General features: G+C 42.5%; 1 protein-coding gene across 5 annotated transcripts in view; it reads left to right on the top strand.

The window, feature by feature from the left end:
- IL1RAPL1 (interleukin 1 receptor accessory protein like 1) overlaps window positions 1-18753 on the top strand; it is a 670572-nt gene that overhangs the window by 67054 nt on the left and 584765 nt on the right. Inside the window, exon 1 of one of the 5 annotated variants that reach the window (XM_079972246.1) lies at window positions 14860-14927. The exons of 3 other annotated variants lie outside the window; for them this stretch is intronic. The gene's annotated coding sequence lies outside the window, so the exon portion shown is untranslated. Of the gene's footprint in view, window positions 1-14859; window positions 14928-18753 lie in introns of those variants that run through there. One more of the 5 variants, XM_079972248.1, reaches the window with a different exon arrangement.

Genomic DNA, 18753 nt, shown 5'->3' with positions numbered 1-18753 from the left:
GAAACCAGAGACACTTATGAAGCACCAGCACTGAAAAGGTCATTGCTTTGACCTGCATCTGTTTCACCCACCTCCTTATCTTTTTTTTTTAATGATATTTATTAAAGTTTCAAGAAAATTACAAAAATGAAAAAAAGGAAGAAAAAAGCAAAAAATACCAAATACAGGAAAAATAAAAAAAATAAAAACATTTCAATCTTTCCATGTCTTATCTTTCATTTACTTATTTCCCTGACCTCCTCACACCTCCCTCTTTTGTATTCTAGTTCAATAGTTGTTTCAGCAAGTCCTTACTACCCACCTCCTTGTCATGCAGCAGTAAATTAATCAACGCAGAGTCTTCTTCATAAACAGAATAAAACTTTTACTTGAGAAAATAAAGTTGTTCATAAACAGCATAGTTAAAGAGCATACACAGAGTGCTCATAGCAGCTATCTGACTCTTCACAGAGGCACACTCTTAGTTAGTGATTAACTAGAGTCCTAGAGCCCCTCTGTCTGCAACAACAATACATTCACATAGGCATACACTAACTGAGACACACAGGCACTGACAAGACACTGACTGAGGACCATAGAGAGGCTGGCTACTTTTATAGGGGAGAATGAGTCAACACCCAAGATGAGTCATGAGTCACAGTGACTTTGCAGTTTGCTGTTAACAGTTACAGCCAGCAGATTTGAATGATTGCATAGACCTTGTAGGCCTTTGCCTTCCTTCTTCTGCTCTGCTTCTGCTCTCAAGAAACTTTGTCTCATGACACTCTTGTGGTAGGCAGTTGCGGAGCTTCATGCTCCAGCACCAGGGGCAGAGAGCAGACAGGGGCGGGGCTGGCGCGCATCCTGGGCATGGGGCGTGCCACCTGTGGGGGCAGGGTGCCCAGCGCAGGCGGGGGGCAGCCGCAATGGCATCCTGGGGATCGCACTGCCGGCGGCGGTGCGCTCCCCCCCCCACTCCTCTTCCTCCGCCAGTGGTGCCAGGCACACCAAAAAGAGTCCCTGCTCACATGAAAATCTCACTTTCCAGGCAAGTGGGGACAAATAGTCTGAAGTTTACCTGTCACGAATGGACAAGAAACTACAGTGGTACCTCTTGTTACGTACTTGATTCATTCAAGAGTTCTTAATCGCTGAGACGGCTAGAGCGTCGGTGGCAGAAAACTCACTCCGAATCTGACTGGACACAGGTTAGAGCTCAACGTCGAGCCTACCAAGTGGCGATAGCGACAGCGAAGATGACTTTCTTCACCGCCTCTATTGCATCTGCAGAAAATAGTAGCAGGAGACTCTTTCAGGTTGTTCGCAATTTAACGGAACCACCTTTACCACGATGGGCTCTGCGGGGTGGTGAATGCTTCCCTCTGTGAGGGAACATTCCCAGATCCTCTGAAAGAGGCGGTCATTAAACCACTTCTTAAAAAACCATCTTTAGACCCGGCCAGTATGGCCAACTATCGCCCAGTCTCAAATCTTCCATTCATGGGCAAGGTGATGGAGCGCGTGGTTGCTGAACAACTCCAGGCACGCCTGGAGGATGCGGACCATTTGGACCCCTTTCAATCGGGATTCAGGCCTCATCATGGGACTGAAACTGCCTTGGTCACGCTGGTTGATGATCTCCGGCGAGCTAGGGACAAAGGTGAGAGTTGTTTCCTAGTTCTGCTGGATCTCTCAGCGGCCTTTGATACAATCGACCATAACATCCTTCTGGACCGTCTAGAGTGGCTGGGAGCTGGGGGCACTGTTATACAGTGGTTTCGCTCCTTCCTCCTGGGCCGTGTTCAGAAGGTGGTGTGGGGGATGAGTGTTCAGACCCCTGGTCCCTCACTTGTGGGGTGCCTCAGGGTTCCGTCCTCTCCCCCATGCTTTTTAACATCTATATGAAGCCGCTGGGAGAGATAATCAGGGGTTTGGACTGGGTGTCCATCAATATGCAGATGATACCCAGCTCTACCTCTCTTTCAAATCAGAACCAGTGAAGGCGGTGAAGGTCCTGTGTGAGTGCCTGGAGGCGGTTGGAGGATGGATGGCGGCTAATGGATTGAAGTTGAATCCTGACAAGACAGAAGTACTGTTTTTGGGGGACAGGGGGCGGGCTGGTGTGGAGGACTCCCTGGTCCTGAATGGGGTAACTGTGCCCCTGAAGGACCAGGTGCGCAGCCTGGGAGTCATTTTGGACTCACAGCTGTACATGGAGGCACAGGTCAATTCTGTATCCAGGGCAGCTGTCTACCAACTCCACCTGGTACGCAGGCTGAGACTCTACCTGCCCGCGGACTGTCTCGCCAGAGTGGTGCATGCTCTAGTTATCTCCCGCTTGGACTACTGCAATGTGCTCTGCGTGGGGCTATCTTTGAAGGTGACTCGGAAACTACAACTAATCCAGAATGCGGCAGCTAGACTGGTGACTGGGGGCGGCCGCCGAGACCACATAACACCGGTCTTGAAAGACCTACATTGGCTCCCAGTACGTTTCCGAGCACAATTCAAAATGCTGGTGTTGACCTTTAAAGCCCTAAACGGCCTCGGTCCAGTATACCTGAAGGAGCGTCTCCATCCCCATTGTTCTGCCCGGACACTGAGGTCCAGCGCCGAGGGCCTTCTGGCGGTTCCCTCATTGCGAGAAGCAAAGCTACAGGGAACCAGGCAGAGGGCCTTCTCGGTAGTGGTGCCCACCCTGTGGAACGCCCTCCCATCAGATGTCAAAGCAATAAATAACTACCTGATATTCAGAAGACATCTTAAGGCAGCCCTGTTCAGGGAAGTTTTTAATCTGTGATATTTTTGTGTATTTTTGGTTTCTATGGAAGCCGCCCAGAGTGGCTGGGGAAACCCAGCCAGATGGGCGGGGTACAAATAATAAATTATTATTATTATTATTATTATTATTATTATTAACCTGAAACTGTTCTTAACCTGAGGTACCACTTTAGCTAATGGGGTCTGCTGCGCCGGAGCACAATTTCTGTTCTCATCCTGAAGCAAAGTTCTTAACCCGAGGTACTATTTCTGGGTTAGCGGAGTCTGTAACTTGAAGCGTCTGTAATCTGAGGTACCACTGTATACTGTCACCTGATGCATGTATCTGACAATTTTGTTGAAGTGTCACTCCAGAATCTGAGAGGCACAAAGCCTCTCCTCACATTACTCAAGTGTAGAGAGCAAGCATGATGAAAGGGGGCTCAGAGATGTCTCCAGATTTTCCCTGTTCCTCCTGACCTCCCAGTTCCTGTCACCATGTTGTGGATAATATCAGCAGCAGGGAACCTTCTGTATGTGTAGAGGTTCACATTGCAATTTAGAACTCTGGGCCACTAGAGTTTTAAAACGTGGAGAGGGTCTCCATGCTTAAAGATAGTACCTACTGCCAATATCACCCTCGACTCATCGATGTGAATGGTGGAGGCAGGAGCATCAGCATGATTTAGGAATGAGGCTTCAAGCCCCTTTCAACTTACTTGCCCTGTACATAGGAGAAACACATGAATTGGGACTGTTTTCATATAAGGAAGTTGCCTGTAAAACTAGAGCTGCAGTGTTATGCATACTTTCCTGGGAGTGAAACCTATTAAACTGTGACTTACTTCTGGGTATAAGATTGCATTGTAAATGTGTAATTGGATTAGTATATCAAAAATTTTAAATGATATACAGCAGGGCACACACCCCTCATTGTCCAGACTGTCTTGTATGTCTCCAGTTTACTGTATTTGTTACATGTAACTTCTAATGTTCTGCTGACTGTCATAAGCAAGAGTTGGAGAATGCTTACACATGTTTCCTGCCAAGCCTCTAGAGGGCTTGTGTGTGTGTGTGGTGGGTGAGGGAGTGAGAAATAAGCAGAAAATGCAGGCAAACAAACAATATCTGTATAATAAACTGACAGGTACCTCAGAACTGTGTTCAGAATCCATAAGATAGAACTGTCACTTAGCACTATTGAAATAAAGATAATACTTTATTTGGCTATAAGCCCACAAGGTAAAACAAATCAATAGATAAAATAGCATATTACAATCTAAAATATCAACTAAAATATTTCAACGCATAATCTCTTTCACATTATTTACAATCTCTAGATGTACCGTGTTATGGCCTTGAAGATCAAGATGGTGCATAGAGTTTACTGGATTTTTAATAGTCATGCAGCATTCCATGAAGTCTTTTATATGAAAGAACTGAAATCAGGAATCTAGCAACCTGTAATGTTCTATAAGAGTCAATGTCCTGGAGTAGATAAGCTAGATGTAATTCAGGTGGTTTAGCAGCAATTTCCAGAATGATTGAACTCAGGATCCTTGATCGGGGAACAATGTATAAGGGGCAATTAAACAAGATATGATAGAGGGATTCTATTGATTTGTTGTCACATGCGCATAAAACAGAGGTTTTACCGTTAGAAAATCTATTGCTCAGAACATTTGAGGGGAACACATTAAATCTGGCTCTAACAAATGCGAATCTATGCGACGCAGCCGATAAAGTAGACAGATATCGAGGTATCTGGGACATAGATGTAATGCCCTGATTTATCGGGGAACATGTACCTCCACCTGTAGTAAGATTTTGTTGCAAATCTACCTCCTCCAATCTTTGTTTGATGACCTTTTTAGCTGTAATTAGATCTAAATTAAGTATATCGGAAGGAGAGACTCCATAAGACAACAGTTTGGAATGGATTTTTGTTGCCCATGGGTTGGTGAATTCATCTCTCCAAAGGCACTGAATAAGATGGTAGTTTGGCAATTTATGCCAAAGGGACAGCCAATAATTAAAGGCATGTCTCCACATCAGAATCTCTAGGGAGGGGATCTTAAGTTCTAGGCGAATGGCAGAGTTGCTTACACAGGAGGGTAGTTTCAAAAGGCGTCTTAGAAAAAGATTTTGCAATGTCACCAGAGGCAAGAGGTTTACAAAGGGACCGCATAGGCCATAGTTGCAACCACTTTCGCACTATAAACTTTTAAGGCGGATGGAACATGCATAGCCCCCTCAGTAAAGAAGAAGCGTAATAGAGCATAGATAAGGGCTTTAACCTTATTTTGTAAATATGTGATATGCGCTTTCCATCCCGTATTACTCTGGAAGTAAATTCCTAGATATTGAAATTTGTAAACTTGTTCAATTGGCTTCCCCTCGAGTTCCCATCTATACAGTTTACGACTCCTGGAAAAAATTAGGACTTTAGATTTGGAATGGTTAATAGTAAGTAAATTTGTTTGGCAGTATAACGCAAAAATCTTAAGGGCCCTCCTCAAACCGATTCGAGAATAAGAGAGGATCACCGCATCGTCAGCGTACAATAATAAGGGGCAGCGATAGTCTGCAAGCCTGGGTGCATGAATGGAGGTTTGGGCCTCAGCTAGGGGCGTTCTCATGTCACTAATATAGAGGTTAAAAAGATAGGGGGCAAGGATGCACCCTTGTCGTACCCCCTTATTTATTGGTACAGAGTTTGTGAGATCGCCCTCAGGTGTTAACCTCACCCTAGCGGCCGTCCCTTCATGTAATTTAATCATAAGCCACAACAGCCTTTTATCTATGCCCCACTTTGCCAGTTTTTCCCATAACAGCTCTCTAGAGATACTGTCAAAAGCCGCCTTCAGGTCTATAAAAGCGGCACATAGAAGACCATGAGTAGGGGAAGAATACTTCCGCGCCAAATGATATAGAATTATAGCATGGTCAATAGAAGCACGATTTGGTCTAAACCCGATCTGTTCATGGCCTATCAGATTAGAATCTTCGGCCCATTGGGTTAGTCTGGTTAGCAGGAAGCGAGTATAGATTTTCCCGATGATTGATAATAAACTGATGTTACGATAGTTTCCTGGGTCCTCTGGTGGTCCTTTTTTATATATAGGAATTATGATGGACTCCTTCCATGATCTAGGTATCTGGCCCGTGGCATTGATTGCATCAAAGATTTTTGCAAGAATTTTAGCCCACCATGTTGGGTGTTGTTTAATAAAATGTTTCATCTTGCACCTGATCTTCAGCACATTTGTTTCCAGTGTCCTAAGCATTATTACTCCTGCACTGTGACCTAAGCAAATATACCAGACAGCCACTTTAATTGGGGATTCCAAAGGTGTGAGCTTGCTACACAGGACAGGGGTTTTTGTTTTTGTTTGTTTCATTTTCAGTATCTTGAGTGGTCAATCCCAGTTAAGCTGAATAGCAAACATTGAACAATGGCCTGTTCATCTTCATATTTGCCTATGGCACCCTCATGGACGTTAGGGCCTGTACACACACTGTTTATACCTGCTTCTCTCTAGACAGGAAATGCAGTAGAATCATGCAGTTTCTGAATCTGTGAAATAAATTCAGATGTTGGTATGTAACAAATAGAACTGGTCTGGAAACCGGCATATGCATTTGCACATATGCTTACACGAGTAATATCAAAGTCTTATAACTGGTCTACATTAAAGCACAACTTGTAGTTTTAATGAGACACTACAGTATTAAAATGTTTTCCTCATATAAAGATTGCATATAAATGTAAAACCACTATTCAAACTATTTATGAAAGAGTTCACCCTTCCATTTTAATGGGAGTTTCTAAGAGACAGTGAAACTATTTTAATACTTTTAGATTTATGGGACTTTATCCAATTGCATTATTGGAAGGAAACTCGCTGTCTGTACTTTGTACTATGAAAATTCACTTTAGAAGTTTCAGCTTTGTGAATATATTAGCCAACAAATTTAAGCATATGACAAAGAGAGTCCATTTGAAATTGGTAAATTATTTGTAAGGGATTGTCAGCTAACGATACTTTGGGGTTTTGTTTTCATTTTTTTTATACTGCATTTACTTTTTGTGTTATGGTTTGGAACTTCTCTGTTAACTTCTGTTTACAGTTTCTGTTCTCATGAAAGAGCTGGCTAATTAACTGAAATTATACGATTTCTTGCTGGTATGAGAAGAAAGAAGCGAGAAAATCTGAGCATCGTTACCAGTAGTCCTGACAATGTCTGTCTTTGTTGAGGATGGAATTGATGTCATGTTTGGCAGCCAACCAAGATTGTACTGCAAGTAACACAACGATATTTTGGACATGCTTTGCAGGAATTTCCTTTCCAAAATCTTTCTGCAAAGCTTCAGAGTCAGGACCATTTTTCCTCTCTTCACAAAGAATTAATATCAAGACACGGCTTGTGCTTTTCACTTTTTAAGCAAAGATAATGGAATAATCACTAAAAGTCACCAAGAAGAACTCAAGGCAAACCCACCTAGCTTTGATAAATGTATTGGCTTAAATCAACTGCAGTCCTCTTGTCTAACATCTAACCTTAAGTAACATAAGTCACACACAGTATTTTTGTAGCAAAACATAAGCTGGGAGCTAGCAGGAATTGGTGTACAATCAATATGCATATGCTTGCACGGCCACTAACGTAGCAAACAAATCAACAACTTGGGCAATTCTACCCAGCTGTATTCTGAGATGTCTGAGTTGATTCTATGGCTGTCACCAAGAGTGCCAATTTGGCCCCATGACCATGGGTACCATGCAGTGTGCATGACACTGGCACTGAAATTTGTGGGTGCCCAGCCCCTTCATGTGGAATTTTGTGGGTGCTTGGGCACCCAGGGCCACAGGGAGTTGGCACTTATGGCTGTAACAACTCTTTACTAAGGACCTGACTTCAGCTTTGTAATATGCTTGTCTCTACAAGAATCAACTCCTTGACTTTAGTAACAAATAAGTATTTGTGTCATATTCAACTTTCCTACACTAGCATTTTCAGCCCCTGTGTGGACTGTCACTCCAATTTAAATATGGACAACCAGCTTCTATTGATCACTGCAGATTCACCAAGCTCTTGTTTTATTCCCACTCGTACCATTGTCCTTATTTTTTCAAAATCTTCTACTGTCACCACACAGTTATATTATGCTGTTTAAAGAAAACTTTAATCTATAGTCCAGTAGCTGTGGTACTTTAGACATGGTGTAAAACCAGCCAGGCACACTTTATAAATAAAGAAAATAACATTAAAAAACTTCCCTGTACAGGGCTGCCTTCAGATGTCTTCTAAAGGGTGTATAGTTACTTATCTATTTGACATCTGATGGGAGAGCATTCCACAGGGTGGGCACCACCACTGAGAAGGCCCTCTGCCTGATTCCCTGAAACACTTCTCACAGTGAGGGAATTGCCAGAAGAGCCATGAAGCTAGATCTTAGTGTCCAAGCTAAATGACGGGGAGGATGGTCCTTCAGGTATACTGGGCTGAGGCTATTTAGGACTTCAAATGCTAGCACCAACACTTTGAATTGTGCTTGGAAATGTACTAGTAGCCAATGTAGGTCTTTCAGAACTGGTGTTATATGTTCCCAGCAGCTGCTCCCAATCACCAGTCTAGCTGCCACCACCCTGAACACAGAATTAACCTGCACGTCCATGACTTCTGGTCCTGCACACCTGGTCCTTCAGGGGCACTGTTACTTCATTCAGGACCAGAGGGTCCCCCACACCTGCCCGCCCCCTATCCCCCAGAAACAGTACTTCTGTCTTGTAGGGATTCAGCCTCAGTGCTCAAAGGTAAATACTTAAATTGGTTACTGTTTCTTTAAATGGCAGTTGTGCGTAATACAGAAGCGTATACAGGACTGACTTGTAAAAGCATAGCTCCTAACCCTTTATATGTTAGTTACTCTTGTCCTTCTGCCTCAGCTAGTCAATCTCACCACTACCAGGTATTTCTGCTGGTTTGCTATGCACCAGTCTTGTAGGCAGTTCTCTTCTCTCTGGCCAGCTCCAGAAGCTGCTTGCTGAACTTCCCCACGCTGCTCACTGAACTTTAATAGCCTTTTCGCCAGTCTTCGCCTTTAGGTGCAGTATTCATGGAGTTCATGCTAGTAGGAAAGACCAGATTTCATCATGTGTAGACAAAGTCTAGCTCTACTCATCATGTGTAGACAAAGTCTAGCTACTATTTATTGCCTTTAGCTAGATCTGTTGCATTCCAACTACCTGACAGCAGTCACTCTTTTTATTTTTATTATTATGTTTAAAAATTTAACAGGGTGATTGTTGAAGTAGGATGTGGTATTTTTGGTCTGCCAATGTGGCATTTTGCTTGTTTTTCATTTGAAAGGCCTACCTCAGCTGTGTGATCATTGTCATCTTTGACTTGTGTTACCCAGGAAACAAGGGAACCTTTTTTATATTGCTGTGGTTCATTTTTTTCTCATTCCCTATTTATTCATTCTTTGCTAGCCTGTTTTGTTTAAGGGTATATGCTGTAGTGTTTTGTTCTGTTAAATCACCACCAGTAAGCTTTCATTCTTTCTTTCATAAATGCTTCACATTACAGTGCTTTAACATATGTTGATTGTGACTCAGGGTTTATATTTACATCGGTAAAACAGGGCTCTAGCTAATGTATGTGCCATAATCATGCTGTAAAAAACAACAACCCTGTGCTTTAAGTACTGTAAAAATTCACATGCATGCTAAGTGCATGAGAATTGACATCTCCAAAGGAACAAAAATTGCAGTTTTGTAATTTATATTAAAATGACTAATGTTTTGGAGCCGTGGTTCTGAAATAATGCTGTGCCAAATTTTTGCAATTTTTGCTTTTTTATTGCTAAATAGCTGTTTCAGGGAGTGAAAGTGAGGTCCCCCCCCCCCCCGTGGGGAGCTTACCTTTAATCAATCAATTTCCATCTATTACTGCCTTCTCCTTTTTTAATGATTGTGTGCTCTACCATCCTAGCACTTCTTTGATGTCATTTTTCACCATAGGATTACGGGAATCACATCCTGAATATGTTTACTTCACAGTACATAGGAACATAAATCACTGCCTTACACAGTCATACTGCTGGTCCCTCTAGCTCAGTGCTGTCTACATTCACCAGTAGAGGCTCTGCAGTCCCAGCCATACTTGAAAATGCTTGTCTTTACTTGAGATAGTTTTGTATGCTAAGCATCTGCTGTACCATTGAGCAAAGGGGAAACCACACCACCGATCAGGTTTGCCCACAGGACAATATCATCAAGGCCAATCAGAGTCTTCGTATTTGCCTTGGTCTGAATGAGAGAAAGTATGATGCTATTGTTCAGAAAGCCAGACTGATGTTCTCTGTCTTACAACACAGCACTAGTGATTTCATTGTCTGCAAGTGCTCTGTTCATCAGCCAGTTTCAGTCTGCCAGCAGAAACTTGAACCTCGGGTCTTAGCCAAGATCAAGAGAAGGAAACAAAAAAGCAGTTTCATGAAAGAAAATCATTTTTCTCCCTCCAAGGTAGAGCGGCCTTTATTGGGTGTCAATTGCATAAAATAATGAGATGAAATAACCAATTGCATAAAATTAAGAAAATCCAGGTCAAGGTAACAGAGGAAAACTGTTACCAGAAAATTCTAGAAACTTCTTGTTTACAACTCATCCCCAAAAGGTAGAGAGTTGATAAACCCTTTCTACTAAATATGATTGTTTAAATTGCTTAGTTTTTCTGTACCCTGTTTCAGTAAATCCAGCTTTATAGTGTAAAGCTGCATAACTGTGCTTTTATGCTTTAATTACTGCTCCAAAAAAAGCAAGCTGCATGGCTGGGATTTTGCTTGGCATGTAATGTGAGACTAGTTACAGAATATGGATGGTTTTGCATACAAATGTGTATGTCGGTACAATACACTAATTGTTTCCAGGAGGAAATATATTTGGATGTACATCTGAATGTATACCCACATGGTAGATATACAAATACATGCAACAGGATCTGAGTGAGGAGGTGGAAACATGGTTGCCATAGCAACCAGGATGCTCATTTCTTCCACCTGGCGCCCATCCTCTTGTGAAGAGTTCCATGCTCTTTCAAAAATAAATGCAACCTAGCATTGAAAAGTGAGAGGGCACATCTATTTAGATCTGTGATGAGTGTTCATGAAAATTATGCGACTGTTTCAGTTCAGAACAATTTAAAACTTGGTTCTACCATTAACCATGTGGTTCGTAAGAGACATGCTTCCAGGAACTTGCTTTCTTCGTTGAGAATATATCATAAATCACAACAATTTATGAAATAGTGAATGGTTTGTGCTTATTCAGGGACCATGTTTTAAGGGGTCTCAATTCCTTCGCCTCTTGTTTTCTGGGGACTGAAAGTGCCAGCATAGTGTAGTGGTTAAGAGCGGTGGACTTGTAATCTGGTGAACCGGGTTCACTTCCCCACTCTTCCACATACACCTACTGGGTGACCTTGGGCTAGTCACACTTCTCTGAAGTCTCTCAGCCTCACTCACCTCACAGAGTGTTTGTTGTGGGGAAGGGAAAGGCGATCGTTAGCAGCTTTGAGACTCCTTAAGGGGAGTGAAAGGCGGGATATCAAGTCCACCCCCCCCCTTCTTCTTCTTCTGGCTCAGATGTGAGTCAGCTAAATAGGAAATCCTTGGCCACCCCTAAGGCATTTTCTTGAAAAATACTGCAGTCTCCTTTTAAGATCACACAGGAAACAACCTCAGACAGAGATGGTGTCAGGCAGTAGGGGTGGGCTTCAACTCAACAGTGTACCTAATCAAGATAGAATCAAAGAGCTGGAAGGTCCACAAGGGTCATCTAGTTCAGCCCCCTGCAATTCAGGAAACTTTTGCCCAACGTGTGACTCAAACCCACAACCGTGAGAGAGTAAGCATCTCATGCTCTACTGACTCAACTATTCAGGCATTCATGACCGTATGCTAGAAGGCCCTATGCAAGCCCTCAAATCAAGCTCCTAAATGGAGGTTTCCTGGTGAAGGAGTCCTATGGACTATGACAGCCCTTCCCTTATTAATAACAGCACCACCAGACTATCAAGCATGATGGATTAATCTCCAGTGATATGTCTGAGGGGAGGGATATTATAGCAGTTAACAGACGGCAAGCATTTGGAAACCCCTCTCTGACCCACCCCTCCAGCCACACCTACTTCCCCCCACCAACCACCAGACTGGCTGATATCTGTAGATGATCCTCACAATGTCACCCTGCTAAACACATCTTTCAAAAACTCCCACCCTGCCAGGCACTCACTGAAACCAGAGCTGGTATATTATGGAAAACTTTCCACTGACATTACTGGCAAGGGAGATCCCCTGCTATGTGTGTGGATTACCGCCACTTGTCGACTCACAGTTGTCATTGTGTCTGACACTGTGCCACTGCTTGCTGATAGAAGATTCATTCTACGTTTCTCTGGTTCCATAACCAAGAAATCTTACTCCACTTTCCTCAGACCAGCGTTACATATGTGTGTGTGTGTGTGTGTGTACCAATAGTTACAGACATCTAAGCCTCTTTTTGGAACAAAAGGGAATGAGCACAACAAGGTTGCTTTAGAAGCTGTATTGTCTGAAATGAGCACCCATTGTTGGTGCTGCCATGGAAATTATAATTTGAAAGCTCAAATTTTCCCCAGAGTATTGTATGTTGTTATAAGCCTGTGCAAGCCTGAACATTCTGAATGTCCATGGATTTTCCCCCCTATTCAGACCACTCTCCCTTGTTCAGCCTATTAGATTGGATTTCTCAATTCCCATATCCCACTGCTAGAGCCTTCACAACAGAGAAGCCTGTATACATAAGCTGATGAATCTTTGCTTTTGCTTATCCTTTCTTTTATGTGAAAAGAAAAAAAAAATTTTTCAAACACCATCAAACAACTCTGCATCCTTGCCAAACACACGTCAGAGCAGGTACACAAAGGTTGGCAGTCGAGTGGTTCCATAATAATATAAAGCATTCAACAAAGTGCAAAAGAGGGGAGGGAGGGACCCAAGCTATCTGTATGTTAAAAAACAAAGGAATGGCTTTTAAGGGCTTTTAAAGGGGAAAATCTAAATGTCTGGACTGCTTTGGAAGAACATAAGAAACTTCCAGGCTAGAGAATTTGCCAGTCTAGCTTGGTATCGTCTACCTAACTGACAGTGGCTTTCCAGGATCTAAGGCAATATCCTTAGGATCTTTCCTATCACCACCTAGCTGATCCTTTTCAACTCAAAATGCTAGGGATTAAAATTGGGGCTTCTGAATAGGAAACACACGCACTGTCACTGAGTTACAATTTCAGTTGGAGAGAAGAAGGTTATAACCTTTTTGCTCCTGTTCTATAGTCTTCATCCAGATCGCCTCCAAAATTGCTAAGGAGAAGACTTATGGGCATAATTTGTACTCTTACCCCCCCTTAACTAATATCATTTTAGGAATAGAGAGGATTTTTATCTTGACCCATGGCTGCTTCTTACAAAGAAAAAATATATGAGGCGCTCAAGGCAGAGAGTACATAATGATTAAAAACTACTATCCTTTCCATCCCTATAACTCTGGGATTCCTTGAAAGCTTATCAGGGATCTTCACTGAGGAGATACATCTGTATTCCTGAAAGACATCTTACTTTCTTCCTGAACACAGACACAATTGAATATGACTTGGCTTGAATGGATAGTATAGGAAAGATTGGCATGCTATTTTTTGCAGAATAGAAAGAATAGAATAGTTAGTGTAGAATAGTTAGTGGTACAGCATATTCAGTTCAGCACTGTTGCTCAATTAGTTCTTGTAGTTCACATGTTCTCTTAACCTGAACATATTTATCATGACTCACTGCAGTTAAGGATGCCTCCCCTCACATCTGGAATTTTAAAGGGTGGAATGTGTTGTATTTTACTACTAATAGTATGATTATTTAAAAATGCCATTAATTTTAAAGATGCACATATAATGGTGAAGTTGTAACTGTGGTGAATATGTTCTACCTAAGAGTGAGCTTGGGTGCCCAGATGCCTCTTACTTTGCAGGTGTAACAGGGCCACCTAAAAATAAGATCCAGAGAATTGCGTACATATACAAAAGTATATATAGGCTTCCTTGTTTTTGTAATCCTCTAGAACTCCCAAATAGACTGACAATGAAATTCCCAAAAGTACAGAATGTTGAGATGTCAGCTAGAAAAAGCGAAAATTGGAGGTGAGGAGATAATTGAGGGAATGCGTGTGCACAAACCCCGTATAGCAGAGGTGGTAAACCTAAACCTCAGGATTCTCCCCTGGAACTGCTGTTTCTTCAGGCCACACCACTTCTCCATAGGCCATAGCCATTAATAGGACTGCTCCATGCCCTCCTCGAGTCATTTGCCTGACTACATTATATGCTTGAACATAGTTGCCTTAATAGCAAGAAGTATGTGTGAAAAATTGTGATTTTGGCATGGTTTGAACATAGCCTACTGTAAGGGATGTACGAACATATGTACCTCAGTCTATTCTGATATTGATTGGCACTTCCAACTGGTATTTTCCATGCCACTTCTTGTTGTTTAGTCGTTTAGTCATGTCCGACTCTTCGTGACCCCATGGACCAGAGCACACCAGGCACTCCTGTCTTCCACTGCCTCCCGCAGCTTGGTCAAACTCATGCTGGTAGCTTCGAGAACACTGTCCAACCATCTCTTCCTCTGTCGTCCCTTTTTGTGCCCTCAATCTTTCCCAACATCACAGTTAGTTTATTTTGCAGAAGTCAATGTTCTGTCTTGTCAGTTGCTGATGAAGAAATGTACATATTATTAACCTCCCCCCCCATAGCACACAATAGACATGCATACATCAGCCATCAACAGATATTTACAAATCAGTTACCTTCCTTGCATGTTCCGTTTCAGAGTTAATGACTTTCCACAGGTGTTGCCCTGTTAGTCTTCTGAAGCAAAAACAACAAAGAATGTTGTGACACCTTAAAGACAAAGTTAATGAAGTAGCTAATGACCCATCACAAAGCTATCTACACCCACAATCTCTCCACCTACCCAACTGTCTAAGCAAGAGGCATTATGACAGTGCAATGACACATTTCTGCCAAGCCAAAGCAGGTGAGAATGTGCAGCAGGTCCAGAGAGGGGTGTGGCCTGAGGAAGGGCATGGCCTAGGGTAAGTCGCTATAACTAGAGATTCTGCCCATCAGCTGGAAATTCTTCACCTCTGGTTTATTTTATAGTGGTATTTAAAACATCCGAGTAGGCAGCATTGCTTTATACATGACATAAGGCTTTTGTTATGATCAACATAAGTGTGAGTACTCTCTTTCTCCCTCATATTAATTCTGTGAACATAGATATGCTTAGAAAGAGTACCTGCTTATGCACCGAGACATGATTGAAGATGCAAGGAACAGGAAAGTAAATAGACATATTAAAAGAATCAACAAATCCAATGAGTTCACACAGTGTTTCATTAAAACACATCTGAGGTAACAAGAAAATTAACCTAGCAATTAAGTTCCTCCTGTGTTCATAATCATAACATCAAGTCAAAATTTCTTTCATACTCCTTGATTAAAGTAACATTCCATTTTTCATGCTTATTTAATTTTGGAAAACAAGGAGTCACTATACCCTTTAAGAAACCTCCGATACCTTTTCCTTTAAACTTTCATTTAAGATATGATTATGCCTTAGTGTTCATAATATTATCTGTTTGAAAGTATAGTAATAGAAGGTAAGGAAGAGGATATGATAAGTTTTTACAGGCGTGGATTTGTTGGGAAAAGAGGATCCAAAGGAATTTATATTCTGAGCCACCTTTGTTTGAGGACAACCCCCTCAGTACTCCTGGACTAGAAAGCCCCTGCACAAATCTGTAGACATTTCTTCAGTCAGATGTTTTTGGTGGTGAATCAACAGTTTGCCATCACTCTTAGTGTTCTGTGAAATGATCTTGTACAGGGATATTTTTTAATGAAAGGGGGCACTTTGGGTGTAGAGTGAAATCTTTCCCCAAACTTCCCCTTTTCCATATCATTTGAATGCCTATCCATGATTGCTAGTTTCCCAAAACTCTCCTTTAGTTCAGTTGAGAAGTCCCTAGATGAGGCAGCATGCTGTTTGCTCTGCTTTGGTGGCTTGCTCAAGGGAGACGAAGTTTCTGTTGCCTGACTTGGAACCCCCATTTGATCATGGCACTTGATAGCCACCTCTAGGGCCATTGAAAGCCTCTGTAGGGTGTGTCTGGCTGGATTTGGCTGGTTGTTCGATGGTCTTTTCCTGAGGCTGGAGTGGTGTGTCCTCTGGATGCCTTCTTTCCAGGCAGTGCTGGCTGCGTCATGACTTTGCCTTGCTGCTGACAGGAGCTCTTTCTATTGGTGTTGAGAGGAGAAAGGAGGTGAGATGGCATGAGCACCCTTGTTCCCCCTTTTTTTTTTAAAAAAAGCAGAAACTCTTGAATTTCCTAATTGGAACTTACCAATGTAAATTGTAAGCAGAGTGCTCAGCTTATAGGATACTACTCCTTGCTGACCTCCCTGTTCAGAAGCTGATAATATTTATAGCTGTATAAGTAGTAGTAAAAGGGACACGGGTGGCGCTGTGGTCTAAACCACTGAGCCTTGGGCTTGCCAATGAAAAGGTTGGCAGTTCGAATCCCCGCGGCGGGGTGAGCTCCTGTTGCTCAGGCCCTGCTCCTGCCAACCTAGGAGTTTGAAAGCATGGCGGGATGGTAAACGGCATTTCCGTGTGCTGCTCTGGTTTCACCAAAAGCGGCTTAGTCATGCTGGCCACATGACCCAGAAAAACTATCTGTGGACAAATGCCTGCTCTCTCGGCCTGTAAAGCAAGATGAGCGCCGCAACCCCAGAGTCATTTGCGACTGGACTTAACTGTCAGGGGTCCCTTTACCTTTAAGTAGTAGTAAAGAGCCAATGTGTTGTACCAGCAATACTGGTGCCAACTGTGAAGGAAGGCACACAAAGTTAGGCCTTGCTGCAGTTTCCTGAGGCAGTCAAGCCTCACTGCCTTCAGCCAGGCCACCAATGGGTTGTTAGGCCAGGTATAATGTATGCATTGCACAGAGTGTTGCTGGTGCACAGCTTCACCCATCCTACTGTTGGGTAAGTGGGGCGATTCCTGGTCAGCACCACTCAAACTGGAGTGAATGAGTGCCCTCTGGAGCTGCTTTCTGCTCTGTATAAAGAGTGACCAGCTGCTTATATCCCTTCACCATGCCGCTTCCCCCTCAGTACTTTCAGCCCTTGTATTCATCCAACTTTTTTGCTGCTCTTCACACATCCTACTTGCCATTCAGGTGGCCAGGCGGTCAGCTCCTCACTCCCCAATTCTTCTTCCATTGGTTGTTTTGCCTCACTCTGTCATATCTTCAACTTATTCCTCAAGCTTGCCAATGCTACATCTCTGAGATCTCCTGAGGGTTGTGCTGCTTGCAAGCTCTGGGAGTCCATATGTGCTTCCAGAGTAGACCTGGAAGGTGAAGTCTTTAAGCAGGTACACTCTGGAGCCCAGTACATCCAGTGACTAGCTCTGAGGCTATCATGGGATTTCCCAGAACCTCTACTCTCCCCCCCCCCACACACACACAATATAGAGTGCTGGAAACACTGGTTGCTCCTCTTCTTGCCACCACATTGGGTTGCAAAGGCCAATCCTGGTGAATCAGGGAATGGGGAATATCACACTGGATGTTAGATATGTTAGCTTTCAATTTAGCTTGAAAAAAAGATTGAAAAACAATTTTGTAATTGATGTATTTTTTATAACAACTTTCAAAGTTGATATCATAATTTTTGAATAGCAAATCATTTCTTCCCAGTAGCAAAGTCACCTTACTCTTGATATTCCTGAAGGTTATCCATGTCGATTGATGGAATTCGTATTGACTGTGCATCATTACTTCAGATAATGCTACCTGGTTCATTGTCAAGTGTCACTAAGATAGTGGGGGAGAAGGAGAAGGGGGAAAAGGAGAAGGACTGGAAGAGGAAGCAGATAGATTTGGACAAATGCTATGACCCTTTTCCTCTTGATTTTAAAATACTCAGAACAGTTGTTAGGCAGTATTGCTCTATTCCCATCACCCATACGTGCTGATTATTTTAAGAAGACATTGCTCTCTGTGATCTGTCATCTGGAGAAGTATAAAATGTCAGCCAGACAAGCACAGAAGAATTAGTATATGATCTGATGGGGATCAAGGACAGTAATATAATTCAAAATGCTATTCCTTACTAAATCCATCAGATTAGCGTTCATGAATTTTAGGAATACCTAGCTTTGTAAAAAGAAAGAAATCAATACTAATACTCATTGCATCATGCCAGTACATTTTCTTTATGCAAAGCACTTTAATGATCTTCCCATTTATTGCTTTAGCAATCTGTGAGATAAGGCAAGTCTTGAAGGTTTGGCGACAAAATCTGAAACTGGATCTCAGTAGGGTTTGGTGACACTGATCCTGAGCTTTTGAAAGAAAATAACAATTTAGTATACCAGAGTAACACTTCTAGCTCTTGAACCACTAAATGTGTTCTGTCAATGGTGCATACACCCTGGAATGCCCATATTAAAGTTCAGTTTTACCCATCAATTGGTCAGAGGATTAAGGGCTTCTGAGATGTATGTGCATCTATATTGAAAGGTTTGCAACTAATAATAATTTATTTGTTGTACCTTGCCAATTTGACTGGGTTGCCCCAGCCGTTCTGGGCAGCTTCTAACATGGAAGCTTGCCTCTCCAGGTCAGGTTATTGGGGTTTTCTTTTTGTTGTTGTTGTTGCTTTGCTTTGCTTTGGTTTTTTTTTTTGGCTTCCACCAACAAAATAAGTGGAATCTTAGGGGGCAAAAAGTTTTCCTTGGGTAGCTGCATCAGGTCCCAAACAGGTGATAAACCACTAATTTCAATGCAGTGCAATTACGACACTGTAGATTCTGTCCAACATTGGAATATGTTGAATCAAAGGCAGCTTCAT

The sequence above is a fragment of the Podarcis cretensis genome (genome assembly GCF_951804945.1).
Source record: "Podarcis cretensis genome assembly, chromosome: 4".
Classification (NCBI taxonomy): Eukaryota; Metazoa; Chordata; class Lepidosauria; order Squamata; family Lacertidae; genus Podarcis; species Podarcis cretensis.
The sequence above is the reverse complement of the archived record's forward strand: the minus strand, read 5'-3'. Positions and strand labels throughout refer to the sequence as shown.